Raw genomic sequence first — 17,941 nt, 5'->3', positions numbered from 1 at the left:
ACATGTTTTTCTCGTGACTCTTCGCTGATTTTACGAGCTACTGTGTCGCCATGCTGCTGTTGGGCTTCAATGCTCCTGGTCGAAGAGTGTGTGGGACAGATTAACTGTGGTTAAGGCCAGCCAAGTTCATCTAGTCCGCCTCCTAAATCTAGACGAGTTTAGCCTGGACAGCTTCTTATGTGTGTGTCTGACGCTCGGTGAGAGAAACTGAGGTCAAAGCTCACCATAACTTTGGCCTACTGTCTCATCGCCACACAGGGGAAAACACACACACACACACACACACACACACACACACACACACACAAGCAAATTCCTACATTATGGAAACACCCTTCTGCACACATGTACACGAATATAAAGCACATGTGCACATAAATACATCATGGAAGCATACAGTACACACACGCGCACGCACGCATGCACGGACGCATGCATGCATGCACGGACGCATGCATGCGTGCGCCTGTGTGTACTGTATGCTTTTATAACAGAATTTACAGAACATTCAGACACAGGCATTTCACATGTAAGGGTGTTTACTTTACTTCTAAAATGGTATAAGACAATAAATAGATGTGCATACAGTCATCAGTCGAGCAACTGTGATGTAGTATGAGCCGATGCCGCACAGTTGCACGATGGCGCCTAGGTGGGTAGGCGGTGTCTGTCTGTCTGTCTGTCTGTCTGTCAGTCAGTCATGATTTTGGTTCTTAGTTAAAATTGGTTAAGTGGGTGGGCCTCCAGAGTCTCCACCCGAGAAATTGAGTGTGCACATAGCGCGCGGGAGATTTCTAGTTTTACATATTTCCCATATTCCACCATTTCACATGCTGAAGAAGGGTGACTGGCCCAAAACGTCCGTGCAGCAATAAAGTCTTCAACTTGGAGTGCTGTCCTTCCCCTTTTTTTATTACATATTTCAGGGAGAAAAGACACAGCAGCTTTAAAAGACTATATCCTACCACACTGTCGCCCAGACAACAGTTTGAGATATCACATCTTGCTCTACAGTCTGCACAAGTCTCTCTGCATTACGCTGTACTTATACTGTCTGCACAAGTGTCCGTGCATTATGCTCTACTTATACTGTCTGCACAAGTCTCTGTGTATTATGCTCTACTTATACTGTCTGCACAAGTGTCCATGCATTATGCTCTACTTATACTGTCTGCACAAGTGTCCGTGCATTATGCTGTACTTATACTGTCTGCACAAGTCTCTGTGTATTATGCTCTTATACTGTCTGCACAAGTCTCTGTGCATTATGCTCTACTTATACTGTCTGCACAAGTCTCTGTGTATTATGCTCTTATACTGTCTGCACAAGTCTCTGTGCATTATGCTCTACTTATACTGTCTGCACAAGTGTCCGTGCATTATGCTGTACTTATACTGTCTGCACAAGTCTCTGTGCATTATGCTCTACTTATACTGTCTGCACAAGTGTCCGTGCATTATGCTGTACTTATACTGTCTGCACAAGTCTCTGTGTATTATGCTCTTATACTGTCTGCACAAGTCTCTGTGCATTATGCTCTACTTATACTGTCTGCACAAGTCTCTGTGCATTATGCTCTACTTATACTGTCTGCACAAGTCTCTGTGCATTATGCTCTACTTATACTGTCTGCACAAGTCTCTGTGCATTATGCTCTTATACTGTCTGCACAAGTCTCTGTGCATTATGCTCTACTTATACTGTCTGCACAAGTCTCTGTGCATTATGCTCTTATACTGTATGCACAAGTCTCTGTGCATTATGCTCTACTTACACTGTCTGAGTCTCTGTGCATTATGCTCTACTTATACTGTCTGCATAAGTCTCTGTGCATTATGCTCTACTTATACTGTCTGAGTCTCTGTGCATTACACTCTACTTACTGTCTGCACAGGTCTCTGTGTATTATGCTCTACTTGTACTGTCTGAGTCTCTGTGCTGCCTGTGCTTTATGCTCTACTTATACTGTCTGCATAAGTCTCTGTGCATTATGCTCTACTTATACTGTCTGAGTCTCTGTGCATTACACTCTACCTACTGTCTGCACAAGTCTCCGTGCATTATGCTCTACTTATACTGTCTGCACAAGTCTCTGTGCATTATGCCAACGCAGTCTCAGGAAGGGTGTCCGCACCCCACGAGGCTCAGGACCTCTTCCATACATGTCCACTCCTCCCACTGCTACCATATCTGTTCCACTGCTTTGCTCAGCTCTCACCTACAGCTGAAAACTATTGCACACAGATACATATACAAACACTGAAGTTACAGTTGATACGATACACTGCTTGCTCATATAGTGATGTAAAGTCTACCATCTATGACATCTCAGCTTCTTTCGCCTTGTAGCCTATTAAAGTCACACACACACACACACACACACACACACACACACACACACACACACACACACACACACACACACACACACACACTCTTCCTGCAGTAGCCTAGATGCTATAGAGTGCCTCTGAGCCAGATGAAGGCAAAGCAACTCTCTGAGAGAAACATTTGTGCAACATTTCTACCAAAATAGTCCCCTGGTCTCCACCGCAAAGCGAGAGAGCTGCCTTCATTTAGACCGATGGGGTTGGCAGATTACACACACACACACACACACACACACACACACACACACACACACACACACACACACACACACACACACACTCAGCAGTTTCACCACTGTCATATAGGAGCCAAAGTCATGAAACAGCCCATATTCTGACTGTGACAACGGAAACATTGTGGGGAACAAAACTTCGACAAGACTCAAATGGAGCAGAGTCCAAACCAACTGGACCCGGTTCAAACCAACATTTTCAGATGGTACATCATCTGCAGACAAACTGATGTGTGAGCTGTCATTTCAGAGAGGGGCAAATTCCCCGAGTTGACAGCAGAAATAAGATAATCCTTAATCCATAACTTTAAAAAAATCACACATTCTTACCATATATGAAGCTGACTGAAAAGGTCCTATAAATAGACACGAGGCAGGGGGTCCATATAGATTCAAATAAATCATAAATCATGCACACGACACATAACATAGCCTATTAATAGGCTAAGGCACACTGCTCCACACCCATTAAAAAAAACAATATAATAGTATCATGATATATTCCATATGGTGTCTGCAGTAGCCCACTCAGTAGTGAGATTATGACCTTACGTGTTCTTTTACAAGTTTTACTTCCCTATGGTGTTTATACCTTAATAGGCTATTATTCCTATACGTATAGCTATAGGTGTAATGTTGCTGTGATTTGCATCACATCCTTCTAAAATGCACTGACAGGTTGTTGTTTTCTTTCTTTCTTTTTCCTGATTTTCTTACCTGGACAGGACTGCTGGTCTGCTTGGATCCTCTTGCTCAGCTCCGACAAAAGTTTCTCCTCCCACCATCCGAAGCGCTTGGAGTCCAAAAAGTGCAACTTGTTGCCCGGCTGAGAAACTGCGAACAGCTGGGTGGTTTTCCAGAGAGAGGGGGGAATCCTTCAGCGCTTTCCTCTCTACAGTTACACAGTTACACGGTTACTCCTCAAAGCGTCACATTAGAGGCTAGATAGAGGTGTCACAAAAGTAGATTCCGTCCGTCAACAAAACTTATGTAGAAGCGATCCGCGGACTTGTCAATCAAAAAAAGAAAGTCTTGCCGAGTAGAAATGCAGCTATAAACTGTTCAAAGTTACTCTGCGCTCTTATTTGTTTAGAGGCGTAGCTTATGTGTGTATCCTCAACAACAGGTGTCAGAAATAAAGTGAGATTTCTTCACGCCGATCACAAGTTTCCAAACTGCCTCCAAGTCATTACGCAGCATGCAGAGGTGTGGGGGGAACTTCTCCAGAGCTCTCCAAAGTTTTACGCACACGACCGATAACTTTTCAGTCCGTGGGTGGGTGGGTGGGGGGGAGGAGGGGGACGACGACAGAGAGAGGGGGAGGAGAGAGAGAGAGAGAGAGAGAGAGAGAGAGGACAAAAGAGCTGCGAAGTTCGCTCTCTTTTTCTTTCTTTCTTTCTGGAAACTGCCCGCATGCCCACCCATAGGCTATGGAGAGAGAGAGAGACAGCGAGAGAGAGAGAGAGAGAGAGAGAGAGAGAGAGAGAGAGAGAGAGAGAGAGAGAGAGACTCATCCTACAGATAAGAGGTGAATGGAAAGGTGTAAAAATGCTCGTACATGTTCAAACATTTCATTTCTCTTCGGGACATAATTAATGTCAGAAGCGGGATTCGAACCCGCGCCTCCATTCGGAGACCAGAAAGCCCTTTTCCAGGAAGGTTTTTCACCTTGAGTCTGGCGCCTTAGACCACTCGGCCATCCTGACAAGTGGAAGCCTCCCGGACATAAAGGCGACATAGACCTGATATAGACTGATATCTCTTTTCTGAAAATGCGAGGCTATCTGGATATAACGGTTTTTACATTTAAAGTAGATTGACAATTAAATTAAATTGTGCCATGTGATCATCTAACTGATTCCAGAAATTGTGCCATGTGATATAATCTAACTGATTCTGAACATAGATTATAAACATGTAAAAATTTGTTTATAAATAATTAATTAATGGATGTTAATGTAATGTTTGGGCAAATTTTCTATTGCCTTTGGTAGAGTTGGTCTCCTTGCAGCCTGCATGGAAAGTTATAGCCACTTAGTGGTTGGGTGAGAAGAACTAAGTATACAACTAGAGAGAGAGGGAATGTGTGAAGGGATAAATCTGTAGCTGGCCCACTCCTGTCTGTCTGTCTGTCTGTCTGTCTGTCTGTCTGTCTGTCTGTCTGTCTTCTGTGCGTGTGTGTGTTGTGTGTGTGTGTGTGTGTGTGTGTGTGTGTGTGTGTGTGTGTGTGTGTGTGTCTGTGTCTCTGTCTGTCTCCCTATCAATATTTTATGCTGCATTATGCTTCATTGGCTTGAATCTTACAAGGAAAACATTGCCAATGCACCTAATTACATTTGGAATTATTTGCAAAGAATTAAAGTAAATAAACAGCAAGTTACAGTAAGCAACTGTGTGTGTGTGTGTGTGTGTGTGTGTGTGTGTGTGTGTGTGTGTGTGCGCGTGTGTGTGCGTGTGCGTGTGCGTTTGCGTGTGTGTGTGTGTGTGTGTGTGTGTCTGTGTTATTACTGTACCTTGTTAATGACTTTGCTCCATATATAGCTCTCATACTCATACCCACGCCCTCCACTACAGAACAGCTATCAGTACGCACACACACACGCACACACACACACACACACACACACACACCCACACACACACACACACGCATGCACATGCACGCACGCACACACATCTGGTTTTGCTGCTGGACTGCAGAGATAATGATTTGTAAATATGACGCTTTTAGAGCCACAACACTATAGTTTGGCTACAGAAGACTTGGGGCATGCTGCACTGTTTTGGAGACATTTGATGGACATTTTTTGCCTTTTTTGAAGCTGTGAAAAGATAACACCAACTTCCATCAAAGCTGAGAGTGAAACAGGGCTAACTCTGTGTGTTTGGTGTTTAGAGGAATTTCCCCATACGGAAATCAATAGAGAATCACATGGCCCATAAGTAATGTTTAAAAAGCATTGCAATCTGTTTTCATTTTGTGAGAGTGGAGCACATCTTTTTATTGCTTCATCTTTACTGGGTTGTGTGGCAGTCAGAGTGTGACATGTGAGAAGAGGTCTGCTATCTGTCTGTCTGTCTGTCTGTCTGTCTGTCTGTCTGTCTGTCTGTCTGTCTGTCTGTCTGTCTGTCTGTCTATGTCGTCTATATCTGTCTGTCTGTCTGTCTGTCTGTCTGTCTATGTCTGTTTGTCTGTCTGTCTGTCTGTTTGTCTATGTCTGTCTGTCTGTCTGCCTGTCTATCTGTCTGTCTGTCTGTCTGTCTGTCTGTCTGTCTATCTGTCTGTCTATCTGTCTGTCTGTCTCTCTGTCTGTCTGTCTGTCTGTCTGTCTGTCTGCCTAACTGTCTGTCTGTCTGTCTGTCTGTCTGTCTGTCTATCAACCCTCCTCCTTCACCTCCTGTCTCTCTCTGTCTCTCTCTCTCTCCCCCTTAACGGCCAAAGCAAAGAGGGAGGAATTTCCTCTGAAAGAAAGAAAAGTCACCAAAATGGAAAGATGGGGGGACAGTGGGGCAAAGTGTGCTGGTGCTGGTGGCTGTTTGGCCTGTCGAAGGTAACAGTTTATTTTAGGAGCAAACATTGTTTTTATTCCCTTTTTTAAACCACTTTTCCTACAGCTCACTGCCTCCTGTCCTCCCTCCCTCTCTCTCATTCTCTCCATCTACCCGGCCATCCCTCTTTCTTTCCCTTGATCCCATAACCATTCAGTTACAACTCATTCATGACAATTCAGTTACAACTCATTCATGACCATTCAACTCATTCATGACCATTCAGTTACAACTCATTCATGACCATTCAGTTACAACTCATTCATGACCATTCAGTTACAACTCATTCATGACCATTCAGTTACAACTCATTCATGACCATCAGTTACAACTCATTCATGACCATTCAGTTACAACTCATTCATGACCATTCAGTTACAACTCATTCATGACCATCAGTTACAACTCAGTAGTAGCCGTACTGTACCGTACTGTAGCTGCTACCATTACGTATGTCTAATGTTTAATTGTATGTTTAATAAGGAATATGCTATTTGCACCTGTATGTCAAATACGCCAAATTTAAAACGCCGAGTTTAATTGTATGTTTAATAAGGAATATGCTATTTGCACCTGTATGTCAAATACGCCGAATTTAAAATGTTGAATCACGTCTAAAGTATGCACACGACATGCGCACCTATGTGCAGTGAATATGCCACTGTCTCTGACTTGTCTTATCACTATACTGCCTTATTGCTTGTTGTGTCTCTTGTTGTTTTTGCACTCATATGCCCTGTTATACTTACTGTTATACTGTTATATTTGTACTATGTTGTAAACGGAGTCCACAGCACAAGAATTTCACACGTGATACTTGTACCATGGAGTGACAATAAAAATCTTGAAATCTTGAAATCTTGAATCATTCGCTTTTGTGATTGGTAGAGATTTAATAAGGCTGGCAAATCAATAATAATGGCTTTTACCTGGATTTTTTATTTATTTTTATTTTACATTTTACCATTTTTCAGAATGACACACGAAGAAAGAAAACAAAAACAGGCTCAGACACAGAGAAAAAAGGAAAACAAAGAAAAAAATGCATATATATATATATATATATATATGCATTTTATATATATATATATATATATATATATATATATATATATATATACACACAAAGGACATTCAATGTTACAATGTAGTGCTACCAGCCACATAAGGTGCTTATGTGCTTCTAAAAGTTGCTGTGCATGGGACCCCATGCAAGGGGTCCGTGCCTGTGCATGTGTGTGTGTTTGTTTGTTTGTTTGTTTGTTTGTTTGTTTGTTTGTTTGTTTGTTTAAAACTAGAATAGTTTAAAACTAACCTTCATCTTTTCCTCCAGCCCAGATGCCAGAATAAGGTGGGAAGTTAGGGCGTGGAGGTCGGGGTAGAGGACGGGGTGGATAGAGGGCGTAAACACCTGCCTTAGACACAGGAGACCCGAGTTCGATTCCCAGCATTTCCAAAGTATACATTTCAATCGTATTGATTCAACATCGCCTATCTGTGGTTTGCAGAAAGGTACCATGCCAGCATGTTATTCTGGGTTGTTCCCCTCTCTCTCTCTCGCACACACACACACACACACACACACACAGGAGTGAAGGAGGGACTGTTTGTTTTAACTTACATGTATAATCAGATGGGTGGAGTTAAGGGTGTTTATGGGTTTCGGACAAGTTCTCAATCACAGAAACGCTTGCTAAGCTTGCTTGCAGTCTAAACTTTGTGGTCGTCCATCTCCTATGTGGCAAACTCCACCCATCTGGTGCTCCCAGTAGGCTAAAACAAACGCTCAGAATTATTTGTAGAGGGCTACTACTTGACGCGGCGATGGAAATGAACGGGAGGAGACAGGTGTGATGTTATTTAGGAATTGTCAGATAAATGTCAGCTGATAAGTGACATCACTCAGTAACATTGAGTCAGGAGTTATCATATTGAGACTGAGAGTAAATGTCAATCAAAGTCACCGAGTAGTGATTGGCTAAGCCTCGGCACGTATTAGATGGTTTTGGGCTGTCCTTAGATGACCTGGCCGAGAGGCAGTCCGATACGAGCTGTCAATCATCATTTCCCCTGAGAAGTGGGTGCAGCCGATGATTGTTTGAGACTCGTGAGAGACAATGCAAGGGAGCCGTGCGCTGTGGTGAAAAGCCTGGTGCGGATCGCTCACTATGTGGACTTGTCACTCATCATGAATATGGACTAATTCCCTTTCCCCCCTTTGAATGGAAGCAGAGGACTTTTGTGTTTTGGATGTTTAGTCCTCCAGGTCCTTCCTTTCACTTTGAGATCCCAGCTCACCAACCCAGGAGACGCGAGCCGAGCAGACCGGAGCTGGCGGACAGCCGGGAGACAGCGTGGGGCAACCCAGACGGCTTCGAGCATTTTCCATAGCAGCCACTTTGTGTCTAAAAGGCAGGACGTAACACAGGTGCAAGCATTAACGAGGGCCCCGGGACTGGAACACCTAAACGGATTGGAAGTTGGAAACCCTCATTAATGTTCTGCTTGCATCTGCTCTTTTAGCCATTTTGTGCCTAAAAGGCAGGCACTTTTAGGCACAACATGACTGCTGTCAAAAAGGTGCGAAAAGGACACTTATCATTCAAAGGGCAAAAGGGCAGGTGCTTAGGCACCACCTGAGGTCCATCTGTGCACGTCCCTGTTCAAGGCTAACCGTAACAACAGGGTTAAGAGATTTGTATGCCTGAGCCTCTCTACGCTCTCTCCTCCTAAATCAGGAAGTCAAACAGGCGTTCCTCTCTCCCTCCTCTTTCTCGTTCCGTCCATCCGTCTCCCTCAGGCAGTTTTTATTAGGACAGTAGATGGAGAAAGCAGAGGAGAGACACAGAGAGTGACCCATTACAGTCTCAGGTGTGCACATGCGCGCGCACACACACACACACACACACACACACACACACGCACGCACGGCACACACACACAACACACATACACACACACACACACACACACACACACACACACACACACACACATGTGCACACATTTTTTCCATACACAACAAATACACAACAAAACTATGTGAGGGCGAATAGCACACATGCTAAATTTACAGACTGTAACCCAGTTGGTTATCAGTGTGGTTAATATGTTGTCTACTGTGTTAAAAACAGACAGGCAGACAGACAGACAGCAGACAGACAAACACTCACAGACAGACAGACAGACAGACAGACAGACAGACAGACAGACAGACAGACAGACAAACACTCACAGACAGACAGCCAGCAGACAGACAGACAGACAGACGGACGGACAGACAGACAGACAGACAGACAGACAGACAGACAGACAGACAGACAGACAGACAGACAAGACAGACTGTCACAACTCCACCTGTGACTCGGCCTATGACGCCACCAGTGGGAGGCTCCACAGGCTCCACACACCTGGCACGCATCAGGGTGCAATCAGCACCAATCAGCACGGCCCTAAAAATACTGCCTCAGCCTGTCAGTCCATGCTGGAACATTGCCATTCACGGTTTGTACCCAGCCAGTTGAGCATCGCTACGAGTTCTGAACATTCTTTTGCACTTTGACGAAATAACCTTTTGCCGACCTGATTTGCCTGATCCATCTGTCCTCTGTGTTCCAGGATCCTCTGCCTGCTTACCTGTTCCTCCACCGAGCACACGGAGTGCCCCACCTTGATCAATTAATAAAACTCTGTTCACTTTTTGATACTTAACTGGTTGTCTGTCTGCTTCTGGGTTTTTCTGGCTCCAAGCCTGACACAGACAGACAGACAGACAGACAAACACTCAAACAGACAGCCAGCCAGCAAGACCATAATAATGTGATGCAGTATATAATATATTATACAACAGGGTAACACTTTACAATAAGGGTACATTAATTAAGGGTTAATTAATGCTTAGTTAATGCTTAATAAGCATGAATTAACATGAATTAACAGGGTTAGTAAAGCTTAGTAAGCCTTAATTAACCCTTAATTAACATTAACTAATGTGCATTAAGTAAGGGTTGGTTAATGCTTAATAAGCATTAATTAACACACCGTAATTAACATGACTAGTAGTGCTTAATAAGCATCCATTAACCCTTAATTAACGTTAATTTGAGGTTTGCTGGTTCCGTTTGTTCATGTGGCCCTAATTTATATGCATGTTCTATAAGCATTACTTAACTGTAATTAACCATATATTAATGCTGTTTGCGACCCTTATTGTAAAGTTGCAAACATATATCCCTTAAGTAACACTTAATAAAAGCTTGAGTGTGCCTAATAAGCATTACTTACCTGTAATAAACCATGTATTAATGCTCTTTGTGACCCTTATTGTAAAGTTGAAAACATGTATGCCTTAACTAACACTTCATTAATGCATTAATGTGCTGAATAAACATTACTTATCTGTAATTAACCATTTATTAATGCTCTTTGTGACCCTTATTGTAAAGTTGAAAACATGTATGCCTTAACTAACACTTCATTAATGCATTAAAGTGCTGAATAAACATTACTTATCTGTAATTAACCATTTATTAATGCTCTTTGTGACCCTTATTGTAAAGTTGAAAACATGTATGCCTTAACTAACACTTCATTAACACATTAAAGTGCTGAAAAAACATTACTTATCTGTAATTAACCATTTACTAATGCTCTTTGTGACCCTTATTGTAAAGTTGAAAACATGTCTGCCTTAACTAACACTTCATTAACAGATTAAAGTGCTGAAAAACATTACTTATCCGTAATTAACCATTTATTAATGCTCTGTGTGACCCTTATTGTAAAGTTGAAAACATCCCTTGAATAACAACAAGCGTAAGAGTGCTGAATAAGCATTACTTAACTGTAATAAACCATTTATTAATGTTCTTTGTGACACTTGTAAAGCTGAAAACATGTATCACTTAAGGAACATTTCATAAAAGCACAAGAGTGCTGAATAAGCATTACTTAACCGTAAATAACCATCTATTAATGCTCTTTAACAATAACAGCGCCCTGGAAGCCGAATCAACAGCCCTCGGAGCAGAGCTTCCGCAATTCCGTTATGATGCGTTGTGATGTGAAAAGCGTCACAGCTGAACGTTTTGCCAGAGCATGAACTGGGAGCTCTCAGTCTGGAAAACATGTAGCAAAGGTAAACATTGCCCATCTGCTTATATCAACAAGCATTATAATGATACAAAGTGAGTTGATAATCGGTAAATGAATGCTCTTTGATGACTGTAGCATATGTACTGTAATTCTGAATAATAATAATAATAATAATAATAATAATAGAATATTAATATAAATGAGCATGGACAAGTACCAGATTTTCAGAATGACCAGAGCCCTTAAAAATGTATGACAGCAATGAAATTAGACAACACAGAGTTTTGGCTTTTAGCAAGATTATCTTAGTAAGAGTTAGATGAATTTAAAGCCTTTTGTTTGTAAACATGAATTCAGTACTTCAGCTTTTCACAGTTGACAATTTATAATTCCCCAAAAATAATAAAGTGTGCCCACAAATAAAATATGTTGTCCCTTCAGTCCAAAAAATAAAATAAAAAATTGTTTGGGGCCAAAAGTCGATGGGTGTCTGTACGCGTCCCGATTAAGTTCATCCGCTGGACTGTGTGTGTAACGACCGCTCCAGTCGTACAGCAGGGTAGTCCTTGATGCTACTGCAGTGAATGTGTGGATTGCTCTTCTAGATGCTCAGTGGTGGCTCGCCATCCCAGTCGACTGGGAGATCTGTAGTCTCGCTGTATTCCCCTGGATCCTGGGATTCATCCTGGAAGTCCCCGTCTACAAAAATCTGACAAGGTCACACCATTTCTCTCAATTACTATTCTGTAATCAAATCAATTGGTACAGGCTACAATATTTATAAAATTTGTGTAATATCCCAGTAAACCAATAGTAATTCAATCTACAAGCTACAGTGTAGGGATGTTCATCAATAATCGATAATTGATAGTTGAGGAATGAATTCGATCACGTGGAATTTTTTATCGATTTTTGTTTTTTGCGGACTAGGTTTGGGTGGAATTTGTTCCTCCTCGCCCCACTCCATTGCACAGCCGACTAACGTGAGGTGGAGCTTCATATAGCCTTTAGTTTAAAACAAAACTGTTTTAAACATGGGGAATTCACAACGGCATGCGCCGTGGACACAAACAAACGCACCCAGTGGTCTGTGGACCTCAGCGAGGCTGTTATAACTATGACATTTCGCACACTTCTCTCCTAATTTTCAACAAAGTGTGAGTAGCGGTACACGTGTTTAAGTGAATTCAAGTAATTTTATTTGTTTATAATGTTATGAACTATGAAGTAGCAGCAGTCAGCATGGACTCAGCTAGCCTTTAGCTGCTAACGCCCACCTGAATCAATTCACACACATCTCGGCAAATAATAATATCCACGCGTCGGACTCTGAGAGCAGCTGGATGGAACTCGACCATCAGGACAGATGAGGTTTTTGTCACGAGTTTATACACCTGGAAGCCGCGGCCGGTGAGCTGCCTGAGTTCTACTTTCAAAATGTGAGTACAGTAGCCTAGCTAGCTAGTGTAAAGCTTCTGGCATACTCTTCGCGCACGCGCTGGAGGCGGGGCTCCACGGAGGGCGCTCGCACTCTGCGCAGGCCAAAACAGAACATAGTGAGTGCTCCAGAAATGGCGGCGATCAGTGCCAGGCAGTCTGAATGAAATTGAATGTAGCGTTCCCAATTCTATATATTAAATTCTAAAAAACTACCCTCAACATTTGGGAAGGCTTAGCCACACAACTAGTTCGTTATAATCGAACATCATGCTTTGAAGGCGACTGTACGACGGTGAGGACTCAATCACAGCAGATATCCGCTGATAGCCTACCACGGAGTAGATCTCACAGGCACAGGCAGCAAAACCCGACGCGCTGATAGAAAAATCTCCATGGTCGCGCCGCGCTGCGCTCAGGCCTCGCCCCCCGACACGCCCCGTGCGATGACGTCATAATCGCCGCGCGCCCTATGCGCTTGGCTGGGCGCAAAGTGTATGCGAGAAGCTTAAAGCTTGTGGCATACTCTTCGCGCCCAGCCAAGCGCATAGGGCACACGGCGATTATGACGTCATCGCACGGGGCGTGTCGGGGGGCGAGGCCTGAGCGCAGCGCGGCGCGTCCATGGAGATTTTTCTATCAGCGCGTCGGGTTTTGCTGCCTGTGCCTGTGAGATCTCCGTGGTAGGCTATCAGCGGATATCTGCTGTGATTGAGTCCTCAGCGTCGTAAAGTTGCCTTTGAAGCATGGCGTTCGATTATAACAAACTAGTTGTGTGGCTTAGCCTTCCCAAATGTTGAGGGTCGTTTTTTAGAATTTAATACATAGAATTTGGAACGTTACATTCAATTTCATTCAGACTGCCTGGAGGAGCGAGCTGAGCACTGAGTATGTTCTGTTTTGGCCCGCGCAGAGTGTGCGCGCCCTCCTCGGAGCCCCGCCTCCAGCGCGTGCGCTAAGAGTATGCCAGAAGCTTAAGGCTGTGTGACTGTGGTTGTCAACGTTACCGCAGGCGCACTCATGACGTAAGGACGCGCCGAGCTCAGGCCTGTTGATTTGACTCTTGTGCGGTCAGCTAAGCTGGAAGACGCCGATTGCCTTACATCATGTAACATGTTTGTTTACCTGGCCACAGCGCTAGTGTCTGATATTCTTACTACACAGTGGCAACGCCATTATACCTGGCTGAGAACGCGCAACAGACTAGAGTAAAAAAAAACAAAAAAAAACATTATTATTATTATTACGCTATCGATAATCAATCGTTTATTTTCCCGAATTTCGATTATGGAAATTGATTCAAAATGAACATCCCTACTACAGTGACAATAAAAGGAATGTATTATTGCAGTAAACCTACATATAACTTACATTTGAATCTCATTTTAGTTGTACAACAATGTGTGGATCTATACTTTCAGGTATCAAAAGTGCAGTTACATTAATTCATAATTTAATCAAACAAAATGTAAATTGTGTAAATGTAATTCAAGTATCAGGAACTGCAGATACAGAGTAACTTTATAAACAAAATATACGCATTAGATAATGTGCTTAGTCACAGAACCATAGTTACTGTAACTAGTAACTCATATAAACAAAACAGATGCATTAGCTAGCAATGTGCTTAATCACTCCTTGTACCACCACAACAAGAGGAAATACGCCAAAAATTAGCCTCAAACAATCACCACAACCAGTGACAGCTATACCAACATTAGCATGCTAGCTAGCACATTAGCACAACACAGAACACATGTATCAAACAGAAACGAATTTAAAACTCTAAACGTACCTGGTAGGCTGCTTGTTACTAAAGGGTATAAAATGTCTTGCTTCTAGGTCATCCTTCCTCTAGGCTGCAGGTTCAGAGTTTAATCTTTTATTTGTTTTCTTTGGTGAGCTCTTGGCTCCGTGGCGCTCAGCTTGCAAATCGAGGTGTGTGTGTGTTACGTTCTCAATTGTCCGATAAACACGGGTGCGTCAGATTAGTTCCGCCTCTAGACCACGAGATTAACGGTAGGACCAAAACAAAAATAAAATTATAGTCGCTTTGAGCTCAAGGCTTTGAGCTTGACTCATTGCTGCGCAGCAGCTATAATTTTATTTTTGTTTTGTTCCTACCGTCCTACCGTTAATCTCGTAGTCTAGAGGCGGAACTAATCTGACGCACCCGTGTTTATCGGACAATTTCAGAACGTAACACACACACACCACATTGCAAACTGAGCGCCACGGAGCCAAGAGCTCACCAAAGAAAGCAAATAAAAGATTAAACTCCGAACCTGCAGCCTAGAGGAAGGAGGACCTAGAAGCAAGACGTTTTATCCCCTTTAGTAACAAGCAGCCTACCAGGTACGTTTAGAGTTTTAAGTTAGTTTCTGTCTGATACATGTGTGTGTTGTGCTAAGGTGCTAGCTAGCTAGCATGCTAATGTTGGTATAGCTGTCACTGTTTGTGGTGATTGTTTGAGGCTCATTTTTGGTGTATTTCCTCTTGTTGTGGTGGTACAAGGAGTGATTAAGCACATTGATGCCTCTGTTTTGTTTATATGAGTTACTAGTTACAGTACTAACTATGGTTCTGTGACTAAGCACATTATCTAATGCTTATATTTTGTTTATAAAGTTACTCTGTATCTACAGTTCCTGATACTTTAATTACATTTACACAATTTACATTTTGTTTTATAAAATTATGAATTAATGTAAGTGCACTTTTGATACCTGAGAGTATAGATCCACACATTGTTGTACAACTAAAATGAGATTCAAATGTAAGTTAGGTTTACTGCAATAATACATTCCTTTTATTGTCACTGTAGTAGGGATGTTCATTTTGAATCAATTTCCATAATCGAAATTCGGGAAAATAAACGATCAATTATCGATTATCGATAGCATAATAATAATAATAATAATAATAATGTTTTGTTTTTTTTTGTTTTTTTTAACTCTGGTCTGGTAATAACTTTGCGCGTTCTCAGCCAGGTATAATGGCGATGCCGCTGTGTAGTAAGAATATCAGACACTAGCGCTGTGGCCAGGTAAACAAACATGTTACATGTCAGGTTACATCAGCGATCCTCAAAGTCCGGACTCCGGTCCGCGTCCGGACCCAGACGCCGTCCTATCCGGACCGAGCCCTATAACGCTTAGTTCACACAGACAACCTACGCCTTGCCTTGCCTCAACCCACGCCTACGCCGAGCTGGGCGTGAACCTGTTACACGCTTTTGCGATCACACCGCACGCCTTTTGCACGCCGAACCTGGAGCCGAGTCTCAAGCGCCTCTCCTCTCTCCCGACTGTATTTTTTCACGCGTTGTCCAGAATTGTCATGGGTAGCCTAGGTAAAATAAATCTGATATATTTAATGTTCTATTGATGCTGGATATGTATAACCAGGTCTGACTATAGTCAGACGTTTTAGAGAGGTGATCTTGCAAGAATATGTGCTGGCACAACAACATTGTCCATCTTGCTTCTTCGGTCGCTATTCTCTCTCATGAAGATTTGTTTGCAAAAAAAGGGAGAAAGCCCCACGTGATAGCCACCCGTCAATCTCTCTCTCTCTCTCTCTCTCTGCTCAACACGGTTGTAGTAACTCCATTTTATTTTGAAATTCAGTTGACTTTGCCATTTCCCACGGATATTGTCGCGTTTTTCTTTCATGGCTTGACAGAAGAAGCCTGCCTGCACGCGCCTAGTCGGCTTGAAAATAGAACTCACGCCTAAACGATAAAATCGGCAAGGCACAGGCAAGGCGTGGGTACACGCAGGGTTCACGCTGAGGCGCCCCGTGTACACAGCCTCGTTGACTAAAACGGACGCCTATTTAAAAGCGTGGGTAAAGGCAAGGCATAGGCAAGGCTTGGGTCGCTGGTGTGAACCCAGCCTAACCTATAAATCATTGAGAATTGTTACATTTCATGGAGCTTTTCTTTTTTAACCGGCACATGCTTTTCTACCCTTTACGGTACTGGTTTATCTGCCAGGAAGCTCACAGACCAATGCATGCGCTGTAAATCATCACACGTGATGCTACTCAGCCAATCAAATATCCGATTCGATATTGCCTGTTCCAGTCGGTTCCAGTGCTGCAGGTGAGAGAGTGTCAGTGACACATGGACGAAGTAGAGACGAGAGACTCGGAGATATGCGAGAGATATAAGTAATTTCACATGGCGTGCTCGAGTAGACCGCAAAAACAAAGATTTTGTTTTAATCCGGAGCAGGCAGACTCTTAGATGTTCATTCATTGTTCTCACGGGCAGCTCAAAACCAGGCAGTATGTCTCATTATGAAGTGCGATGCGATCCTAACCTGTCTATGAAAGCGTCACACGAGCAAACACACTCAAATCCAGACTGAGGGCACACTCACACATTCACTGCCCAACGGCATGTGACGTTTGCATTGCGAACGATCGATAGACAGACAGGCAGACAGACAGATACATAGAGACAGACAGACCGATAGATACATAGAGACAGACATTGAGACAGACAGATAGATAGATAGATAGATAGATAGGGAGCTCACTTCTCTCAAGAGAAAAGGTGGAGTTGAGGGAAGAAAATATTTTCTTTCTCAAATTAAAGCACTTTTAAGATGCACATTTTCCCAAAGCACTCTGTTGTATGTTATTTTTAAATGCAGCCATTATTTTACTTGAAATGAGAAAATAACATGTATTTATTATTAGTGTAGGCTAGTTATTTATAATTAATCCAGTTAAATATGAAAACTAAATAAACATTGTTGATGTTTATTTTGATTTAACATAGTTGTTGACTACATACAGACATTGTACCATTAGGCTACTGCAATCAGGACATTTTCTCTAACTGGACCTCTATGAATTTTAATTGAGTGCCCCTGGGTTACATGATGTAAGGCAGGGGTGGCCAAACTACGGCCCGCGGGCCAACTGCGGCCCGCTGCCCGTTTTTAAGTGGCCCGCCATGAATTTAGAAAAAAAAAAAAACGTTTTTTATTTTATTTTTTATTTTTTGCTAAAAACGTTTTTCTGTTTCAAAGTTTAAAACGGAAAACGAAAACGAAAACGGGGGGAAAAACGGAAAAACGGAAAAACATTAAGAAAAAGAAACTGAAAAACAAAAACAAAAAAACGGATTCCCCCCATTTCGTTTTTTCAATTTAAAACCATTGAAAATGGGTTATACTTGGGCACCCTGACCTGGTCTATTTATTAAAAATATATATATATACTGA

Source organism: Poromitra crassiceps (genome assembly GCF_964638095.1).
Source record: "Poromitra crassiceps genome assembly, chromosome: 2".
In the NCBI taxonomy this organism is placed as follows: Eukaryota; Metazoa; Chordata; class Actinopteri; order Beryciformes; family Melamphaidae; genus Poromitra; species Poromitra crassiceps.
The sequence above is the reverse complement of the archived record's forward strand: the minus strand, read 5'-3'. Positions refer to the sequence as shown.